Source organism: Saccopteryx leptura, chromosome 2, assembly GCF_036850995.1.
Source record: "Saccopteryx leptura isolate mSacLep1 chromosome 2, mSacLep1_pri_phased_curated, whole genome shotgun sequence".
NCBI lineage: Eukaryota > Metazoa > Chordata > Mammalia > Chiroptera > Emballonuridae > Saccopteryx > Saccopteryx leptura.
The window spans coordinates 291,124,994-291,148,538 of record NC_089504.1 but is presented as its reverse complement, the minus strand read 5'-3'; positions in this window follow the sequence as shown (position 1 = coordinate 291,148,538).

Sequence of the window (23,545 nt, the reverse complement as noted above, 5' to 3'; positions counted from 1 at the left end):
GGTGTTGTCCCAGAGGACAGCTGTGATTGGCTCCAGCCACCCACAACCATGAACATGAGCGTTAGGAAATGAATGGATTGGTATGAGAATGTTTTATATTTTTAACATTTTTTTATTATTAAAGATTTGTCTACGAGCCAGATGCAGCCATCAAAAGAGCCACATCTGGCTCGCGAGCCATAAGTTCCCGACCCCTGAGTTACAGTGTCTCTGTTAAGTAGCTCAGCTTTGTGGCCTGAGTCCTCATTGTAGAAGGTGGCCCCTAGCCACCCTGTCTGGGGTGGTAGGATTCCTAAGCTTGGCCTGTGTGTGTCCTCAGTTGGGAAAGAACTAGTTAGAGGCAGAGATCTGTGATTAGAGACTTACCAAGCAGCACTGGAGGTAGCTGAGTAGCCCCACATCTTCTGCAGAAATGAAAAGCACCCTAGAAATGCTAACTACGGCTATCTAAGGATTTAGTTTTTAGCTGTCTCTGGCTATTATTCAATTAGTCCCATGATCCTTTTCTTTCTGTTAAGAATATAATTGACTACAGGGCCCAATGCAGACATAGCTGAATGTACATGAATCTTCTCTATACCAAAGAAACTAGAAGTGCAACTCCCTTCATCCCTGGCCATTCTAGGCCCCTTTCTACTTCCCAGGCCACTCACATCCTGGGTTTTAGAATGCATTAGAATCCTGATCCAGACCTGGGTTTGTCTTGTGATAGCCCCAGGTTCTCTCTCTCTGGCAGTCTTGCTTGGAGTCTATCTAGACAGTGCTTGTTTTCAGAATAGGAAGAGGGTGGAAGCAGGGCGGGGTTGCCGACAGTGCCAAGAGGACTTGCCAGCCTGGAGGAAGACAGGAGTGAGTGTGCTGCCGTACTGGAAAGGGTGGCTCTTGACCTGGGCCTCAAGGGTTTGGTGGGCTGAGCAGAGATCCCAGTTGGAGTTAATAGTGTTCTGGAGACACTCCAGAAATTAGAACCTGGGCATTGAGAGATTCCTTCAAAGGCCTCTGGTGCACATTTCCCAGAGTTTAGTTGTATCACCACCAAGAGGAGCAGGGGCTTACCTACCACAGAGGCTACCAGGGGTCTCTGGGAGGAGACAGTAGTTGAGGTAAAGGTAGTTCACTTCTTGGCAACCTTTTCCACTAGAGATGGAGGATGGGCAGCAGAGGAGAGTGAGATAAGGCCCAGGGCCTGAGAAAGGGTGTGGTGAGTAGGCTACTCCTGACTTCAATGGCCTGTTTATTGCCTGTGTTAGGTCATGTATAAGCCAACTTTTCCTTGCCTCTTGAATAGTCTGTGGAGGAGAGATGAAGTCTGACTTCCTGGGACCTTTGCCACGAGGGCCGGTTCCTGTGAGCTGGGTGCTGAGAGCTGCCCAGACACGCAGCTGTCAGCACTCCTGTAAGCCGGGAGCACTGGCCCGGTGTCAGCGAAGCAGCTTGCAGGGACATTGCTTGACTCCCGAACAACTGCCCCTGTCCTCCACCTCTTCTTTTGTCCCCTCTCCTGAGCAGAAAAATCCTGAGTGGGACATCATACTTCAACCAAATGGTACATTGGGACATTTTAAAACTAAGTTTCTAAAGCCAAAAGTTTTGATTTGCTTATTTTTATCTCTACTTGAAAGGAACTTTCACTATGATGCCGTGACATGATAATTTGAACAAGGAGGGTAATGACTGCTGGGATAGAAAAGCAGCCTTCCTTCTTGAATCAGCTGTTTAATTGTGATGGTCTTTTTTCTGTGGGGCCTCTAATAATCCCCTGGGCTACCTCACTCCTCAGAGCCAAGCCTTGTGGAGCTGGGGCTGAGCCTGTTCAGGCTCTGACCCAACAGCAGATGTTAGCCTAGGGCCCTTGGCCTCTTTTCCATGCTTTAATTTAGGACGCTAGCTTTGCAAAGAGAAATTGTTTCCTATCTTTCCTGTCCCAATTCTAAGCACCATGGCCTTGAAACTCAAAGTTGGAGACCTAAATATATATTTTGTAGCCCCCCACCCCTTTCTCCATGGAAAAGCCTTATCCTGGCTGAGGATAAAGATGTTTTTAAAAGGTAAGCAGGTTCTACCTCTGTGGGTTGGCAGGGAGACCTACTTTAAACTCAAAATATATGTGGCCTTTCTGCTGGAATCTTCCTCTGGAGCCCTCTGGCATATGGGATTGAGGGTAGATGGTGTCGGGTGATTAATTTCCTGACAGGGTGTTGGTTGCCAAATCTTAAACCACAGGATCTCAGACAGCTGAGAGGAAGGAAGTCATTTGTCCTCATGACTTGATCAATTCAGTGCCAAATACACACGTGGGCCTTTCCTCCCTCTCACTAGTATGCCAGGCCTAAGCTTATGTCTGCAGGAGTTTGAAGGCCATTATATCTGATTTATATCTCTGTGTGTTTGAACTGGCCGGCTGTGTAAAATATATTATGGTGAGGGAAAGAATTTGAAAAACACTGGTGTTTAGGAAACTCAGTTTTCCACCCATGTGTCTCCTGTAATCACTACTCACACAGAACACTTCACTTCTAACATATCTGGTCACCAAATGTGTGAGAGTTTTTCCTCACACACAGAGCAATCCTCTGGGACACCAGCTGGGTGTCCTACAACTTAACTCAGTTTGGCATTGTCTGTTGGGGGATAGTGTCCGCAGGTTAAGGGTTTGGTCCCCCAAGTGCCCACTTCAGACATCAATCACAACTGCTGTCTGGCTTAGCTACAAATCAGAGGTTTGCATAACTCCCCTTTCCCCCAACCTTGATTAATTTGCTAGAGTGGCTCACAGAACTCAGGGAAACACCTTCACCCATTTATTAAAGAACATGATAAAGGATACAGGTGAACATCCAGATGAAAAGATAAATAAGGTGAGGTCTGGGAGGTCCTGAATACTGGAGCTTTTGTCCTCGTGGGGTTAGTGTCACCTTCCCGACATGAATATGTTCACCAACTTAGAAGCTCTCTAAACCTTATACTGGTGGGACTGTAGGGAGGCTTACTCATAGAGGCACGATAAATTAGTAACTCAATTTCCAGCCCCCTCCTCTCACTGGAGGGTGGAGGACAGGGCTAAAAATTCTAAGTTTCTAACCATGGCTGGGTCTTTTTGGTGACCAGCCTCATCTAGGTGCCCACCCAGAGTCTCCTCACGAGAACAAAAGATCCTTCCAGTGCTCTTATCACTTAGGAAATTACAAGGATTTAAGGAGCCCTGTGTCAGGAACCAGGGCCAGAGACTAATATATATTTTTTCGATTATCTCACAACTGGTGTATAGCACAGACCTCTCTCTTTGGATATATTGTCATCTCAGGGTCAGGGGGACCTAAATTGGTCTAATAGGAGCTAATTCTCCTATTTAATCTGTCACTTTTTCTTGATAGACAGAAATCACCCTCTTCAGTAATTCAGGCTAGAAATTTTAAAGTCATCTTTGACTCTTCTTTACATTCCTTTATCCCTTATATCCCATTTGTCAACATACCCTAATATTTCTTCTTTTGAAATTTCTCCCGGACCTTTCCATGTACACAGCCTCAGCTTAGCCAGTCTTGAAGCCTGGATTACTACAGAAGACAGTCTTCACTGCTCCCCCACCTTCTAGTCTAACCTGCCCCAAATCTACCTGCTTCACCATGGTCATTTGAATCTTTCCCCAAAACCATTTTCATCCTATCAGTTGAGGTTGTTTAGCCAGGATAAAAGAAAGCTGATAGGAAACATGAGATCTCCGAAGAAATAAAAATGTCTCCTGTGGGAGGAGGAGCAGTTTAACTTGTCTAGCTCCCGAAGACATAACTCAGGTCTGTGGGTGGTACTTGTAGGAGACAGCTCAGAAAACAAAAGAATGCCTTGAAAGTTCATGTCAATTGGACTGTGGTCAAGTCAGTAAGTTTCCCTACATACATCAGTAATATCCCTGTTAGAAAACAACCTACCTTGGCCAGTTAGCTCAATTGGTTAGAATATTGTCCCCATATACCAAGGTTGTGGGTTCAATCCCTAGTCAGGGCACATACAAGAGTCAACCAATGAATGCATAAATAGGTGGAACAACAAATCGATGTTTCTTTCTCTCCCTTCCCCTCTCTCTAAAATTAATAATACATTTAAGCCCAACTGGTGGTGGTGCAGTGGATAGAGCATTGATCTGGGATGCTGAGGACCCAAGTTCAAAAACCCGAGGTTGCCGGTTTGAGTGCCAGCAACCACCATTTTGAGCGTGGGGTCACTGGCTTGAGTGTGAGATCATCGTCATGATCCCCTGGTCACTGACTTGAGCCCAAAGGTTGCTGGCTTGAGCAAGGGGTCACTGGCTGGTCAAGTCACATATGAGAAGCACTCAATGAACAACTAAAAAAAAAAAGGTGCTACAAATACAAGTTGAGGCTTCTTTTCTCTCTCCCTGTCTGTCTGTCTGTCTCTCTAAATAAATAAATAAATAAATTTATTAATTTAAAAAAACTATTAAAAAAAAGAAAACAGCCTGACTGATGGTAGCACAGTGGATACAGCATCAACTTGAAGTGCTGGGGTTGCTGCTTGAGCCTGAGGTCACTGGCTTAATCTTGAGGTCACCAGTTCAATACCTGGTCAAGGCACATACAAGAAACAATCAATGTATACACAACTACATGGAACAAGTGGATACTTCTCTTTCCCTCGCTTTTCTCTTCCCTCTTCCTCTATATTAAAACAACAACAACAAAAGATCCTAAAATATAAAGTACCTAAAAATAACTTTTATTTAAATGTGAATGACCTATGTGAAGAAAATGGCCACATTTTGTTGAGAAATATGGGAAAACTTAATGAAAAAAAAACTTCCCTGAATGGTAAAGTTAAAATTGTAAAGATATCTATTCCTCATTAATTTATTTTTAGGCCTTGTGTAGTTACAGGAAAAATCCCAATAGAATCCTTTTAGAATTGGATATAATTATTTTTAAATTCATCTGGAAGAATAAACAGGGGAGATGGCAAAGAAAATTTTGAAGACAGCTTAATTGGAAGGAGTATTAGCCTTGGCAGAAGTAAAACATTATATAGCTAGCTATCCATCAGTTTAACAGACTGACTATGCATAAATAGACCCAATTTCATATAAGCATTTTAAAAAGATAAAAGAGGCATTGCAACCAGGGGAGGGACAACATATTTGAACAGCTGGTTAAAAATGTTAAAAACAAAAAAACCTCTGACCTCAAACCATACGTCTAAATAAATTCTAGGTAAATTAAATATTACAACTTAACTCTAGAGAAACTAGAATACAATTGAATATCAACTCTGAGAGGAGATCCATTCAGAATTTTTTTTTGATTAATTTTAATGGGGTGACATTGATAAATCAGGGTACATATGTTCAGAAAAAACAGCTCTAGGTTATTTTTTTTTTATTTTTATTTTTTTGTATTTTTCTGAAGCTGGAAACAGGGAGAGACAGTCAGACAGACTCCCGCATGCGCTCGACCGGGATCCACCCGGCACGCCCACCAGGGGGCGACGCTCTGCCCACCAGGGGGTGATGCTCTGCCCCTCCGGGGCGTCGCTCTGTTGTGACCAGAGCCACTCTAGCGCCTGGGGCAGAGGCCAAGGAGCCATCCCCAGCGCCCGGGCCATCTTTTTGCTCCAATGGAGCCTCGGCTGCGGGAGGGGAAGAGAGAGACAGAGAGGAAGGAGAGGGGGAGGGGTGGAGAAGCAGATGGGCGCTTCTCCTGTGTGCCCTGGCTGTGAATCGAACCCGGGACTTCTGCATGCCAGGCTGATGCTCTACCGCTGAGCCAACCGGCCAGGGCCAGCTCTAGGTTATTTTGCCATTTGATTATGCTGCATTCCCATCACCCAAAGTCCAATTGTCTTTCGTCACCTTCTAACTGGTTTTCTTTGTGCCCCTCCCCTCCCCCATTCCCCTCCCTCTCCTCCCCCCCCCACCCCATAACCCCCACACTCTTGTCCATGTCTCTGAGTCCATTTTTATGTCCCACCTATGTATGGAATCATATAGTTCTTAGTTTTTTCTGATTTACTTATTTCGCTCAGTATAATGTTATCAAGGTTCATCCATGTTGTTGTAAATGATCCAATGTCATCATTTCTTATGGCTGAGTAGTATTCCATAGTATATACGTACCAAAGCTTTTTAATCCACTCCATTCAGAATTTTAGTATTAAAGGTCACAAAGGAGCCCTGGCCAGAATGCTCAGTTGGTTAGAGCTTCATCCCAAAGCAGAAGTTGCTGGTCAAGGAACATACAGGAACAGGTTGATGTTTTTGTCTCTCTTTCTCCTTGCCTCTCTCTCTAAAATAAAATAAAAAATAAGTGGTTAAAAAAAGTCTTTAAAAAAAAACAGTCATGCCTGATCAGGTGGTGTCACAGTAGATAGAGTGTCACCTGGGTTGCAGAGGACCCAGGTTCCAAACCCCAAGGTCTCTGGCTTGAGCGTGGCTTACCAGCTTGAGTGCAGCGGTCGCTGGCTTGAGCAAGGAGTCACTGGCTTGGCTGGAGCCCCCCAGCTCAAGGCACATATGAGAAAGCAATCAATGGCCCTGGCTAAATGGCTCAGTTGGTTGAAGCATTGTCCTGCAATGCAGAGGTGGCTGGTTCAGACCTTGGCCGGGGCACATACAGAAACAAATTGATGCTCTGTCTCCCTCTCCCTCCTTTCCTCTCTCTGGATTCAATAAAAAAAAATAAAAAAGAATAAAAAAGAAATAAATAAAAATTAAAAAATAAAGAAAGCAATCAATGAACAACTAAAGTGCTGCAATGAAGAATTGATGCTTCTCATCTCTCTCCCTTCCTGTCTGTCTGTCCCTATCTGTTCCTCTCTCTCTCTCTCTCTCGCTTAAAAGAAAAAAAGATCATGAAGGTATATGTCAATTATATCTCAATAAAAAAATAAAGGTCATGAAGGAAAATATTTTAGTTCTTAAAAATGTAAAATTTCTGGATTAAACAACTAGGGAAGGCCAAAAAAAGAAGGAATTATTAGTGGCAAATATAAACAAGAGGCAACATTTTTATTGGTAAGCTCAAACAAATCTATAACAATAGTAAATGCCATCCAGATCACTGTTAGAATAAGAGTTCATATTCTTTTTCTGCATGTCTTAAGCATCTAGTCTGTGCAGCCCCCATGCCTGGGACGGAGGGTTGAGGCAGTGCTATGGCAGTGAGCAAGACAAGTGTGGTCCCCCTACATAGCCCTTCTGTTAGGTGGGATAATGTGGGTTGCAACTCCAATTGACTTAAGCAAAAAAGAATCAATTTTACTGGTTCAGATGATAAGAAAAGTCCAGAGATGCTCTAGGCTCAAGTGAGTCTTTATAGACCACTTTGAGATATCACCAAAGACACAGATTTGTTCCATTTCTTCTCTCTGCATAAGAAGTTTCTTGCAGTGCTTCTTATAATGGTGTAAAATGGAAAAAAACATGTGTCCAAAAATAGAGCAATGGGTAAGTGCATTTCAGATGCAGCCACTTCGGAATATTACTCATTCACTACAAATGGCCTTTATGAAGACTATGTCACATCAGGGAACTGTGCCTAGAATGTTAAGTGAAAAAAAGTAGGACACAAAATTTTATGGACACTTACTACAAAGTTGCAGAAGAAAAACTGTTTCTAACAAGGCTAGAAATAAGTACACCTCTCACACATGTCAGAATGGTTATTATCAAAAAGGCAACAAGTGACAAGTGTCAGTGAGGATGTGGAGGAAAATGAACCCTCATGCACTGTTGGTGGGAATGTAAAATGGTACAGCCACTATGGGAAATAGTATGAAATCTCCTCAAAAATTAAAACTAACCTGACCAGGAGGTGGTGCAATGGATAGAGCATCAGACTGGGAGGCAGAGGACCCAGGTTCGAAACCCCCAGCCGGCTTGAGCATGGGCTTACCAGCTTGAGCACGAGGTTACTGACTTGAGCATGGGGTCATAGACATGACCCCATGGTCACTGGCTTGAGCCCAAAGGTCGTTGGCTTGAAGCCCAAGGTCGCTGGCTTGGGCCCAAGGTCACTGGCTTGAACAAGGGATCATTTGCTCTGCTAGAGCCTCCCTGCCCCCTGTAAAGGCACATATGAGAAAGCAATCAATGAACAACTAAGGTGCTGCAATGAAGAATTGGTGCTTCTCATCTCTCTCCCTTCCTGTCTGTCTATCCCTATCTGTCCCTCTCTCTGACTGTCTCTCTGTCTCTGTCAAAAAAAGGAAGTTAAAAATAGAACTATCATATGATTCAGTAATTCTACTTCTGGGTATTCATCCAAAGAAAACAAAAACACTAATTTAAAAAGATATATGCAACCCCATGGTCATTGCAGAATTATTTACAATAGCCAAGATATGGAACCTAGGCATCCATCAACAGATGTCTGGATTGAGATGTGGTACATAAATACAATGGAATATTATTCAGTGATAAAATAGTGAAATCTTGCCAATTGTCACCACATGGATGGACCTAGAGGGTATTATGCTAAATAAAATAAGCCAGATAGAGAAAGACATATACCATGTGATTTTACTTATATGTGGAATCTAAAAAACAATAAAAATTTAAAAAACCAAACAAACAAAACAGAAACAGAATCCTAGATACACAGAACAAACTGATATTTGCCACTAGGGAAGGGGTTGGGGATGGGTGAAAAAGGTGAAGGGGATTAAGAGGTATGCTCCCAGTTATAAAAGTCACAGGGATTTAATTTACAGCACAGGGAATACAGTCAATAATGTAATAACTTTGGATGGTGACAGATGGTTACTAACCTTATCATGGGAATCACATCATAAGATACATAAATAAAGAATCACTATGTTGTACATCTGAAACTAATATATATTATATGTCGACTATATGTTAATAAAAAAATATATTCAATTTCAAATATAATACAAACTGCTGGAATAAAAAGCCAGACTCTATTTGAGTCAATAATACTCACCATATTTCATTTAAAGAAAATACACCTAACTGCTAACCATGTTAGTGAGGCGGGGTTTGTTTTTCTGTTTTTTGTGTGTGTGTGTGTTACCTCTAGTCTTTTATTTTTTTAAGATTTTATTTATTGATTTTAGAGAAAGAATAGAGAGAGAAAGGCAGGAGGGAGGAGCAGGAAGTATCAACTCATAGTAGTTTCTTCTCGTCTGTGCCCTGACCAGGCAAGCCCAGGGTTTTGAACCTCAGCATCCCAGGTCGACGCTCCATCCACTGCACCGCCACAGGTCAGGCTCACCTTTAGTCTTCATTTTCCAAATTTTCTCCAGTGTTCACTCCTCTCTCTCCAGCAGCGCTGTGTTCCCACAGTATCTGCTGCTTATGGCAGGATCATTCCTGCCTTTGTACGTTTGCTGGTATTATTTCCTTCACCAGAATGCCTTCCTCTTTTGACCTATTCATCCATTAAATATTTATTGATAATTGATATGAGGGTATTGTGCAGCTTATAGAAGATGATGTATATGAGAACACTTTGTAAAGTGCTTCACAGATGTTAGTTGTTATTGTTAGGAGGAAACAAAGAAGAGGAGGAGGAAGTGGAAAAAAACTATTATTTGCACAATATTGTGCCAGGAGCAAGGGGAGGTCAGGATGGGAAGATGTAGAATCGGCTGTAGCCCTTCAGCAGCTTGCAGATTTGTCAGGTGGGTGGGAGAAGAAACACCACCAGGTGGAAGAGGTGAAAAATAATTTAATGTGAAATGCTAATATGAGAGAGGCAAATAGTGCTGGCAGAGGAGGTCCGAGGAAGGTGGGGAAGATGTGGAGTTAGAACTAGGCCCTGAAGGATTGGGCAGGGAGGTCCAAGGAGTTGGAGACACATGCAGTATATGTGGAGGACAGTGAGCCCAGCTGAAGAATCCTGCTGGAAAGTGGGAGGTTGGGGAAGGGAGAGACAAATAGGGTGGATCTTTCCAGGGGAGCCTGGACTCTAATCTGGAAAACAACAGGTCTCCATCAGACTTTTATATTAAGATTTTTATTTTTATTGATTTTACAGAGAGAGGAGGGAAAGGGAGCAAGAAATATCAAGTCATAGTCGCTTCACTTTAGTTGTTCATTGCTTGCTGTTTGTGCCTGATCGGGCAAGCTCAGGGTTTCAAATCAACAACTTCAGTGTTCCAGGTCAACACTCTATTCACTGTGCCACCACAGGCCAGGTTCCACTGGAGTTTTTAAAACTAGTATGTAAGTTCCAGGGAGGAAGGGATCTTCTTTGATTGTCTTGTTCAACACCAAATCCCTAGTACACAGAAGAAGATGTATGCCCTGTAAATAGAAGAGTGATGCCTGGGACACTGCCGATGCTCAACAAATATTAGTTGAAGGGAAGTTGGAATGAATGGATCTTAGAAATGACATGATAAACTAAGAAGGCTAATCCAAAATAGGAGGATAGCGTGGATTGAAAAGGTCAAGGCTGGGTCACAGAGACAAGTTAATAGACTATTATTACCTCTAGGTAATAAGTAATGAAGGACTGAACTGTGATGATGGCCACTGTACTGCAAAGTGAGAGACTGATGTGAGAGTCATTTGGAAAGAACCGATAGGCCTTTGTGACTGACCAGCTGGATGTAGGGGGTGGAGAGAAAAGAATCAAAGATAACGTTAAGAAAGTTACTCAGGCTTCAAGACTTAGCCTGAATTCTCTTCTAGGAAGCTCTCCCAGAAAGCTCAAGCCTTCTGTTTCACCCTGCTTCAGGATGTAATAATAATAACATAATTCAGGCTTTTCATGTTTGTTTTCCTAATTAGGTTGCAAGTTTTTAAAAGTTAAGGCTATCTCTAATTCCCAGAGTGCCCGGCCCTAATACTGCCACAAAGCAAATGCTCAGTAAGTCCTCATTGATTTAGAAGAAATCTGTATTTTTCTCTGCTAAAGAGGGTGCTTACCTCTATTTCACTTGTTTTCTTTTTTTTTTTTTCTCATCTAATTATTTCTATGGCACCTGTAATCTAAGTTATTAAGCAAACTAACAAAGATATTAGAATTTCAACATAATAAATTAAGGAAATAGGTTTTCCCTTGTTCGTACTTGACTGGAGCCATATTGGGGGTACATTAGGGTTTATATCATAATAGCTATAATGTTCCCTAAGCTTAGAGGAAATCCGTATAAAATTTTATAGGCTAAATTTTTATGTTTATTTTACCTTTACTTTGGGTGAATCTTTTCTTGCCAATACAGATGACATTTGGCCAATCAGGTTCTCTCAACTACTTAATGCCCATAATGTTCAAAGTCTGTTTCTTTTTTTTTTAATTATTTTCATCTACATAATTTGTTCCAGAAAGTGAGAAGAGGCAGATCTTGAATACTAACATCCTCTCCATGTATGAAGTCAAATACCAACTATTAGCATCGCCAACAGCAAAAAGAATGTTGTTCATTCATTCATTTGCTCTTGTAGTTAGTCAGTCATTCAACAAATAGAGAATAGTGTAGCATAGAGCTTAAAGAGTTGGCATGAGCTTTGGATCTTGTTTACAGTCTTAGATCTGTCACTTACTGGCCATGCTGGTTTGGAAAAGTTTTTTCATCTCTCTCCTCTTTAATTTGCACATCCAAAAAAATAAACAATGTCTATCTAATCAGAACATATACTGTGTGCTTACAATGTGTCAGGCACTGTCACTTAATTCCCATTCTACAGATGAGGAAATTGATACATGGAGAGAGTAAGGATGCACAGGTAGGAAGTGGAGAAGCAGGACCTGGTCATAGGCAATGCAGGCCCAGAGCCCTATTCTCGACGCTGTGATTTATAACTTTATGAAGTGTGGTGATGGTCAACACAGAGCCATGGTAAGGATCATATGTAGTATTTCTGGCCCACAGCAGACACTGAAAATATGAATTTTTGTTAGTAAATATTTTTGAGCATCTAGTTAAAGGTATAAGGTTAGGCTTTGGGGATGTGAAGAAGAAAAGCTATAAAATTCCCTCAAGTTGCTCCCAGTCTAATAGTGCCACCAAATATTTGTATTTCCAGGAGCAAACAGTCATATACTATCACTGCTAAGAGAAATCTTAGAAAGCATCCATTCCAATTCCTCATCTTACAGATGAAAAATTTGAGGCCCAAAGGTAGGGATGAAGGGATGAGCTACTCAAAGTTGAAGCGTGGACAAGAACCTAGATCTCCTACACTGCAGTGTGCTGAGTTGTTGGCATAAGAAAGTATTCAAAACAAGCAGGGAGATGATCCTTTTCCAGAGCTTGTGTGCATGTACAAAGGAGCTTTCCTTGGGATAGAAGGGTTGCTGATTGATGGAGAGGAGCCCACCATTCAGCCAAAAACTTGTGGCTGACCTGGCTTCCCAAGTGTCCACTCTTTAGCATCACTGTGTCTTTTTAGATTTGAAATAGCAACTTTCTCTTCCTTTCCTTTCTCTGTTTCCTAAGGAAGGTAAGGGTGTCCATTCCAGGCTACTTCTCTAACTAGAGCGTGTCCTTAGCTAAAATACTTAATCTCTCTGATCCTTCGGTTCCTTCTCTTAGGGGGAAAAAAAGCCAAAAAATGGGGATTTGACTAAGGTCCATCTCTAAAATTACTTGGGTCTGGAGGGAGAGTGTGGGGGAGCCTAACCCGATACCTTTAACAAATTGGATGCTCAAAAATATTTATTAACACGAATCTGCATTTTCAGTGTCTGCTCTGTGCCCAACCTGCTACATATGATCCTTCCTCACGGCTTTGTGTTGACCATCGCCACACTCACTGAGGTTATAAATCACAGTGTTGAGAATAAGGGCTCTGGGACTGGACTGCCTATGACCAGAGCACATTTAGTCACTCAGTGAACCTGAAAACAAGAGGATTTTTTTAAAAAATGCTGTGGAGGAACTACTGCACCCCAAATTACAGCCACAAGAGGGCAGCAGATCCTCACGCACCTGGGCAGGTGGCCACGTCGCCCCAAAAGAAGACAACAAGCAGGCCTCTTCTCAGATCTCCCGGGGTTCCTGGAATTTTCCTGTTGTCAATCACAAACTGGCTTCTTTAGCAAGGGACAGTCAGCCAGGCTGGGGTGAGACCAGGGAGCAGTTTTGCAAATTAAGTCCAGTACCAGAAAGAAAAAGAAAAAAAAAAACAACAGGACTAAAAAGAATGGATTCTAGGAAAGTAAATATTTTATGAAACATTGAAAATATATCCCTATCTTTGTTTAAGTTGCCTACAGCCTGACTAAAAGGTGATTTTAAAAATTCAATTGTAAGGCTCCGTGTTAGAACAGCATTTCCTAAAGTTCCTTGAAAAGTTTCCGTTCATTTTGCTCGTATTTAATTTGCCCTTACTCAGGAAAGAATTGGTTATGAAAGTTTCCAGAAAGCTAAATCAAGCCATACATTAAGTTTATTTTTGTTTGCTTGTTTGTTTTTTTCTGGAAAGGATGAAATAACCAGAATTATCTATGTCTACTGAATGAAGAACACCAGCGTGGGCACCAGGGTATGGGAGGCAGGAGAGGAAGCTCAGTGAGGATGAAGAGGGCTGGCCTGGCTTATCCTGCATGATGACTTTGGGGGGGTTCTTTCCCTCTCGGAGCACCATTTCCTCTTCTATCAAATATCATGCTCATCAGAGTTCTTATCAGCAATAATCACATTTCAGATCACACAATGCCCCAAAGATTTCAGATGACCTGTCAAAGGGCCTTTTCAGATATTAAAAACAACAACAACCAAAAAAAAAAAACACCCTTGATTTCTTGAGAAGACAATTTCCATTAGTAGATTATAATCTTGCAAAAGACCTGGAACACTCATAGAACAAAGATTTAAGGATATAATCTTTATACAGAAAGATGACATTAGTTACTCACCAGTAAGAGAGCTAGAGCTTCTGTTTGTTTTTGGCCCTCTTCCCCAGAACCATGGAGAGATGATAATGGGAATTAACTGCTCACTGCTTTACTCTTTCCAGCCTCATTCCTGGACCTCTGCCATATTGCCAGTTGTTTCCAAGACATACCATATCCTTTACCGCTCTGCCTGTGCGTATGCTGTTCCCTCTGCCTGACATTCTTTCCTCTGCCTTATCCTCTAGCAAACTTCTACTCATCCTACAAAACCCAATTCAAATTACTCTGTTTGAAGTCTTCCCTGATTCCCCAGAAAGTTAATCATCCCTCATCAGTGCTCTCATAGCAGCTGGCACAAAACTTATTATATTGTAATTGTTTTTATGTCTGCCTCTCCCCCCAGACTGGAGAATTCCTACAGGGCAGGGGCTGGTGATTGATCTCTGTGTCCCCAGCCCTGGCCCCGAGCCAGTGGTGGGTACTTAGTCAATGCTAGCTGAACAGAAATGGATTTCCTTTTCAGTAACCAGCAGGATATTTTCCAAGGTGACTTATTAGAATCACTGAATCAAAGAAAATCATTTCTGGAGGGAGCCCTGGGGCTCTTCCCTGGTATCAGGAGCTAACTGCCGGTATCTATTTGCTAATATTCAGTGTTTGTGCAATGGAGGCCACACATCATTCTTGTTGGACACCATTTACCTAGAATCTATTTTAATTACAGAAGACCTCATGTAAAGAGCAACTTTCTGATAGTGTGATTAAGCTCTGGGATATGAATTTAAGGGAGTGGTGGGTGATCCATGTTAAAGATTTTCATAATCTACTATTATTTTTGGAAAAGACTGGAGTGAGTAGATTAAATATAAATAGAAACCTGTGATTTCAAGTTTATGTAATAGAATTCAGCTCTGGGCACCAGACATGGGATGGGGGTGGGGGCTTTGGTAGCTTCAGGTGGAATTGCCTGGACCTGCCATGCAGGGGTGCTGGGGTTGGGTACATGGCTCCCACTTCTCTGCACAGCTCCTCACAGCTTTGCCTCATTTGCAAACATCTGCGGGATCAGTAAATATTAGTACATACATGTTGTCAGTAAATAGACTTTGTAAGAGCTGCCAACACCCCGCTGGTGCTTGTGCTTCTCTCTGCCTCTGAGTCTCCTCTCTGCCTCCTTATCTCCAGAGTTCTTGGCGTGATGTGGGTAGAGCCAGCCAGGTGAAAGAGGACCAGGAGACAAAGAAATAAGCTGCAGGTAACCTTCACGGGAAAGTCAGTAGGAGTTTCAGTAGACTCTATTCTCTGCAGGGGGTTCCCTTGCAGGACATTTGTGGGGATGGACTGTCTTGTTCTGCACTTTAGTCAAAACAATCACAGGTTGAAGGAGAGGGGGGAGATGGTATGTGACTGGGAATGAAGTGACAGCTGAGGCTGGGAAAGGGTTACCACCTACAAATTAAAATAGACAGTTCAACATTATAATTATTAGAGAAAACCATGAATTTATATTGTACGTTTTTCAAGTTTAGCACACTTCCCTTTCTCTATATTGTATAATATATAGTTTAACTGTTGTATTTTAAAAATTTTGTGGTGATAAATTATACATAACATAAAATCATTTTAATCAATTTTAAGAGTACAATTCTGTGGTATTCCTATTGTTGTGTGACCGTTACCACCAACCATGTCCAGATCTTTTACATCTTCGCCAAATGAAACTCTGTCCCCCTTAAACAATAATTACCCATGTCCTCCTGCCCCAGCCTCCAGCAGCCGCAGTCTACTTTCTGTATGAATTTGACTCTCTAGGGACCTCATATAAGAGGAATTGTACAATATTTGTTCTTCTGTAATGGGCTTATTTCACTTAACATAATGTCTTTTCAAGATTCACCCATGCTGCAGTATGTGCCTCACTGTTTTTGTTGTTTTTAAAGACTTTATTTATTGATTTTACAGAGAGAGGAGAGAGAGGGATGGGGAGTCACAAGTATCAACTCTGCCCATTTTGGGGCGTCGCTCTGCCGCAATCAGAGCCATTCCAGTGCCTGAGGCAGAGGCCACAGAGCCATCCTCAGCGCCTGGGCAATCACTGCTCCAATAGAGCCTTGGCTGCGGGAGGGGAAGAGAGAGACAGGGAGGAAGGAGAGAGGGAGGGGTGGAGAAGCAGATGGGCGCTTCTCCTGAGTGCCCTGGCCGAAAATCGAACCCGGGACTCCTGCACACCAGGCTGATGCTCTACCACTGAGCCAACCGGCCAGAGACCAGAAAAGCTATTTTTAAAATATTTTATTTTAATTTATTGTGTTTACATAGATTCTAGTGTCCCCCCCCCGAATACATCCTCCCCTCTCCCCGTGTTCCCCACTACATCTCTCATACTCCCTCCCTGTAACGCCCTCCCCACTTCCCTCCAAGATTTGCTTTTCTGCTCTCATCCCATCCAGTCATTTCCTTTCCCTCTGTCTGCTTTCCCTCTGGATCCTTTGATCCCGCCTCTGTCTCTATTCTGTTCCTCAAGTTCATATTGTTCGTCGAATTCCTCAAATAAGCGAGGTCATATGATATTTTTCTTTCTCTGCCTGGCTTATTTCACTTAACGTAATAGTTTCCAGGTCCATCCATGTTGTCGCAAAAAGTAATATTTCCTTCTTTTCCATGGCCGCATAGTATTCCATTGTGTATACGTACCACTGCTTTTTTAATCCACTCGTCCACTGACGGACACTTCGGCTGTTTCCAGATCTTGGCTATTGTAAACAATGCTGCAATAAACATGGGGGTGCATTTCTCCTTTCGAATCATTGATGTGGTGTTCTTGAGATATATTCCTAAAAGTGGGATGGCTGGGTCAAAAGGCAGATCTATTTTTAATTTTTTGAGGAATCTCCATGGTGTTTTCTACAGTAGCTGCACCAGTCTGCATTACCACTAGCAGTGCAGGAGGGTTCCCTTTTCTCCACATCCTCGCCAGCTTAATGAGCACCATTCTGACTAGTGTGAGGTAGTATCTCATTGTGGTTTTAATTAGTAATTCTCTAATGATTAGTGATGTTGAGCATTTTTTTCATCTGCCTATTGGCCATCTGTATGTCCTCTTTGGAGAAGTGTCTACTCATTTCTTTTGTCCATTTTTTGAATGGATTATCTTCCTGGTTTTGAGTTTGACAAGTTCTTTATAAATTTTGGTTATTAACCCCTTATCAGATGTATTGGTGAATATGTTCTCCCATTGTGTGGTTTGCCCTTTTATTTTTTTTAAAATTTTTTAAAAAGATTTTATTTATTTATTTTAGAGAGAAGGGGGGGAGAGAGAGAGAGAGAGGCAAGGAGGAGCAGGAAGCATCAACTCCCATATGGGAAGACAGGGTTTTGAACTGGTGACCTCAGCATTCCAGGTCTATGCTTTATCCACTGCACCACCACAGGCCAGGCCTGGTTTGCCTTTTTAATTTGTTCATATTGTCTTTAGCTGTGCAAAAGCTTTTTAGTTTGATATAGTCCCATTTGTTTATCCTGTCCTTTATTTCCCTTGCCTGTGGAGATAAATCAGCAAATATATTGCTGTGAGAGATTTCGGAGAGCTTATTGCCCAAGTTTTACTCTAGGATGCTTATGGTTTCACGACTTACATTTAAGGTTTTTTTTTTATCCATTTTGAGTTTATTTTTGTGAATAGTGTAAGTTGGTGGTCTCGTTTCATTTTTTGCAGGTAGCTGTCCTATTTTCCCAACACCATTGTTTAAGAGACTGTCTTTACTCCATTGTGTGCTATTACCACCCTTGTCAAATACCAATTGTCCATAAAGGTGCGGGTTTATTTCTGGGTTCTCTGTTCTGATCCATTGATCTGTATGCCTATTCTTATGCCAGTACCAAGCTGTTTTGAGTACAATGGCTTTGTAGTATAACTTAATATCGAGAAGTGTGATACTTCCGGCTTTATTCTTCTTTTTCAAGATTGCTGAGGCTATTCATGTTCTTTTTTGGTTCCATATGAATTTTTGGACTATGTGTTCTATATCTTTGAAGTATGTCATTGGTATTTTAATTGGTATTGCATTGAATTTATAAATTGCTTTGGGTAATATAGACATTTTAATGATTTTATTCTTCCTAACCATGAGCACGGTATATGCTTCCACTTGTTTGTATCTTCCTTGATTTCTTTTATCAATGTTTTATAATTTTCTGAGTACAAGTCTTTAACCTCCTTGGTTAAATTTACTCCTAGGTACTTTATTTTTTTGGTTGCAATAGTGAAGGGGATTGTTTTCTTAATTTCTCTTTCAGACAGATCATTGTTGGCGTATAAAAATGCCTCTGATTTCTGAATATTAATTTTATATCCTGCCACATTGCTGAGTTCATTTATCAGGTTCAGTAGGTTTTTGACTGTGACTTTAGGGTTTTCTATGTATAGTATCATGTCATCAGCAAATAATGGTAGTTTTGCCTCTTTTTTTGGATGCCAATTTGGATGCCTTTTATTTCTTTTTTCTTTTTTCTTTTTCTTTTTTTTTTTTTTGTCTGATTGCTATGGCTAGGACTTCCAGAACTATGTTGAATAAGAGTGGTGAAAGGGGGCACCCCTGCCTTGTTCCTGATCTTAAGGGGATTGCTTTTAAATTTGCCCATTGAGTATGATGTTGGCTGTGGGGTTGTCATAGATGGCCTTTATCATGTTGAGGTATGTTCCCTGTATTCCCACTTTGCTGAGAGTTTTGATCATAAATGGGTGCTGAATTTTATCAAATGTTTTTTCTGCATCTATTGATATTATCATGTGGTTTTTCTCAACCCTTTTGTTTATGAGATGAGTCATACTGATTGATTGATTTGCAAATATTGTACCAACCTTTCCTCCCTAGAATAAATCCCACTTGATCATGATATATGATTTTTTTCATGTATTGCTGGATCTGGTTTGTTAATATTTTGTTGAGAATTGTAGCATCTAAATTCATCAGGGATATTGGCCTATAGTTTTCTTTCTTTGTGTTGTCTTTGCCTGGTTTTGGAATCAGAATTATGCTCGCCTCATAAAAGGAGCTTACAAGTCTTCCCTCCTCTTGACTTTTTTGAAATAGCTTGAGAAAGATAGGAATTAGTTCTTCCTTGAATGTTTGGTAGAATTTGCCTTTGAAGCCATCTGGCCTAGGGCTTTTGTTTGTTGGGAGTTTTTTGATAACTGTTTCAATCTCATTTATTGTAATTGGTCTCTTTAGGTTTTCTGATTTTTGAGAGGTTATATTTTTCAAGGAATTTGTCCATTTCACCTAGGTTGTCTAATTTTTGGCATACAGTTCTTCATAGTATTTTCTTACAATCCTTTGTATTTCTGCTGTGTCAGTTGTTACTTCTCCACTCTCATTTCTAATTTTATTTATTTGAATCCTCTCTTTTTTTTTCTCTTGGTGAGTCTGGTTAAGAGTTCATCGATCTTGTTTACCTTTTCAAAGAACCAGCTCTTGGTTTCATTGATCCTCTGTATTGTTTTTTTTAGCCTTTATGTCATTTATTGCCGCTCTGATCTTTATTATTTCCTTCCTTCTACTTCCTCTAGGCCAGCGGTTCTCAACTTGTGGGTCGCAACCCCGGCGGGGGTCCAACGACCAAAACACAGGGGTCGCCTAAAGCCATCGGAAAATACATATTTATTATACAATACATATTTAAATAAAATATGTTGATCCCTCCACAGAGCACAAGCCTAAAGTGGTTCTGGGTGACCCACCTCCAAAAAACTCTCTCAGTGCAAAAGACACAGCTGAAAGCAGGAAGTAGAATGGAGGGTCAGTAACTCAGGTCTCCAGGAAGATCTGAGATACACCTCCCCCTACTGAAACCGAGAATGTGCTCCACCCCCGGAGAGCAATTGGCAGAACCAGCCTTCAGATTCTCAGAGTTCACACTCACCGCGTTCCTGGATACAGTTTAAAATAAGCCCCCTGTGGATATCAGTAAACAAGCCCAATGCCGAGTTAAGTAAACTAAAAACCTAAAAACAGACAAACAAGACTTTAAAGCAGCTCTACTAGGTAAGGTAACCACAACGGGAACAAGCCTGCAAGCCACACACAGAAACAATGGGAAGACAGAAAAACTTAAGTCATATGGTTCAACAAGAAAAATCCCCAGAAAAAGATTTGGATGAAACGGAAGTAATCAAATTATCATATGCAGAATATAAATAATGATTGTTAGGCTGCTTAAAGATCTCAAAGCTACAATGAAAGGACTTAATGAACACTTAAATAAAGAAACTGTAAGCATCAAAAAGGACACAGGGCCTGACCAGGCGGTGGCGCAGTGGATGGAGCATCGGACTGGGATGTGGAGGACCCAGGTCCAAGACCCCGAGGTTGCCAGGTTGAGCACGGGCTCATCTGGTTTGAGCAAAAAAGCCCACCAACTTGAACCCAAGGTCGCTGGCTCCAGCAAGGGGTTGCTTGGTCTGCTGAAAGCCCGTGGTCAAGGCACATATGAGAAAGCAATCAATGAACAACTAAGGTGTTGCAACGTGCAGTGAAAAGCTAATGATTGATGCTTCTCATCTCTCTCCGTTCCTGTCTGTCTGTCCCTGTCTATCCCTCTCTCTGACTCACTCTCTGTCTGTGTAAAAAATAAAAAATAGCCCTGGCCGGTTGGCTCAGCGGTAGAGCGTCGGCCTAGCGTGCGGAGGACCCGGGTTCGATTCCCGGCCAGGGCACACAGGAGAAGCGCCCATTTGCTTCTCCACCCCTCCGCCGCACTTTCCTCTCTGTCTCTCTCTTCCCCTCCCGCAGCCAAGGCTCCATTGGAGCAAAGATGGCCCGGGCGCTGGGGATGGCTCTGTGGCCTCTGCCCCAGGCGCTAGAGTGGCTCTGGTCGCAATATGGCGACGCCCAGGATGGGCAGAGCATCGCCCCCTGGTGGGCAGAGCGTCGCCCCATGGTGGGCGTGCCGGGTGGATCCCGGTCGGGCGCATGCGGGAGTCTGTCTGACTGTCTCTCCCCGTTTCCAGCTTCAGAAAAATGAAAAAAATAAAAAAAAATAAAAAAAATAAAAAATAAAAAATAAAAAATAAAAATAAAAAAAAAAGGACATGGAAATCAAAAGGAAGAGCCAGACAGAAATGACAAACACAGTATCAGAAATGAAGACTATACTAGCAGGAATTAAAAGCAGGCTGGATAAAGCAGAGGATGAAATCAGTGACTTAGAGGGCAAGATAAGTGAAAACATGGAAGGAGAACATCAAAAAGAAAAAAGGATCAAAAAATCTGAGGAAACTCTAAGAGAGCTCTGTGACAACATGAAGAGAAACAATATCCGCCTAATAGGTTCCTGAAGGAGAAGAGAAAGAACAAGGGATAAAGAACTTGAGTGAAGAAATTATAGCTGAAAATTTCCCTAAATTGATGCAGAAAAAAGTCAAACAGGTTCAAGAAGCAGAGAAAACCCTATTAAAAAGAACCCAAAGAAACCCACGCCCAGACACATCATAATGAAAATACCAAAGCTAAGAGATAAAGAAAGAATACTAAGAGCTGCAAGAGAAAAACAGTCAATCACCTACAAAGGAGCCCCCATAAGTATGACATTTGACTTCTCAACAGAAACACTTGAAGCCAGAAGGGAATGACAAGAAATATTCAAAGTAATGCAGAACAAGAGCCTACAACCAAGACTTCTTTACCCAGCAAGGCTATCACTTAAAATTGAAGGAGAAATAAAAAGCTTCCCAGACAAAAAAAACTCAAGGAATTCATCACAACCAAACCAATGCTGCAAGAAATGTTAAGGGGCCTGTTGTAAACAGAACAAAAGGGGAAAATATATAGTAAAAAAGGAATGTAGCTTTAAAGAATAAAATGGCAATAAATAACACATATCAATAATAACCTTAAATGTAAATGGTTAAATGCTCCAATCAAAAGACATAAAGTAGCTCAATGGATAAGAAAACAGGATCCATATGTATGCTGTCTACAAGAGACCCATCTCAAAACAAAAGAAACACATAGACTGAAAGTAAAGGGATGGAAAAAATTTTCATGCAAATGGAAATGAAAAAAAAAAAAAAAGCTGAGGTAGCAATACTTATATCTGACAAAATAGACTTTAAAACAAAGGCTATAAGTAAGGGATAAAGAAGGTCACTACATAATGAAGGCCACCTCCACAGTGGATGAGTCAGCTTCTCAGGTCATCCCAGGCATTCATCTGCCCATCACCATCGGTCTCACTATCTCCACTTTCCTCGTGGAAGACAAGCCAGTCCTCTCAGCCCTCCTTGCCCCCGGGGCCCAGGCAAGTGGTTGTGAGTGATATTTTCTGCTCTGTCCCTTAAAGGCACCCCCCGCTGCTTCCCACACACAGAACTTTGCTCTTCTCCCTTCTCAATGCTTTCTGTCTGTCTCCTCCAGTTTCTGGATTTCTAGACTGGGTCTCCGGTTCTGAGTCTGAGAGCCCTGGTCTCCAGGGTCTCTCTCCTTGTAATGAGAGCCCTTCTGGACCCTTAGCCTCAGCCTCCCCTCACTCCTGGCAGCAGGGGAGCCCCCACTGTGCCCCCACACTCCCTACCAGGACTGGTGTGGAGTCTTCTTTGCTCCTTGGTTTTTGAGACCTGTTCTTTTAGTCCAAAGTTGGTTTTCACGATAATTGTTCCTAAATTAATTTGTAATTAAATTTGGTGGTGTGAGCTGGGAGTCTGTGTGTCTGCCTACTCTGCAGCCATCTTGGAATCTAAATCTTATTTCCTGAAGGATCTCCACCGATAGATGAAGTAGGTGTTACCATCTCTAGCTGATAGTTGGAGAAACAAGTTGAAGAGAAGTTAAGTGCATCAGATACAATTGGCTGCTTAATCCAAGTTTATCCTCCCCGTACTCCCTCTCTCCCACTCTTCTCTCTTTTGGCAGAGCCCCAGTTCTGTTCCTGACTTACTGGCAAGCTATGCACACAGAGAAGTGACTACTCTTAGCCCCAGGAGTAAATCTTGGTTAGTTCGAATCAACCATAGTCATTTCAGTTCCTTTGCCAATGACTGGTTTAGGGGATCATCAGGCAATACATTTTTGGCCCATGAGATATGAGAAAAGGCTTATTATGCAAGGCTTCTGAAAAGGGTGTCTTTGTTTTTACAAAAGACACAAGAAGAAACTTGTTTTCTGCTTTTCAATGTGGTGGCCACATGTGTAAGTGGTGCCTGGAGCTCAGCAGCCACCTTGCCACCATGAATTAGCCAAACATCCAAACAATACACTGAAGGTGGCAGAGAGAGATGGAAGAAATCTAGATCCTTTGTGAATGAGCTGATGCATTAGCTAATTTTGGAATATGTACTACTTATGTGAGATCATAAATTTCCTTATTGTTTAAAAACACTTTTGAATTTTCTGTCTTCCGCAGCCAAAAGCATACTAAAAGACAAGTTAAGAACTGCTTGACTAGGTGGTGGTGCAGTGGATAGAGTGTCGGACTGGGAAGCAGAAGACACAGGTTCGAAACCCTGAGGACACTGGCTTGAGCATGGGCTGATCAGATTGAGCGCAGGGTTGCCAGCTTGAGCGTGGGTTCATAGACATGATTCCATGGTCACTGGCTTGAGCCCAAGGTCACTGGTTTGAGTAAGGGGTCACTCACTCGGCTGTGGTCCCCTGGTCAAGGCACATATGAGAAAACAATCAATGAAAACTAAGGTGCTACAATGAAGAATTGATGCCTCTCATCTCTCTCCC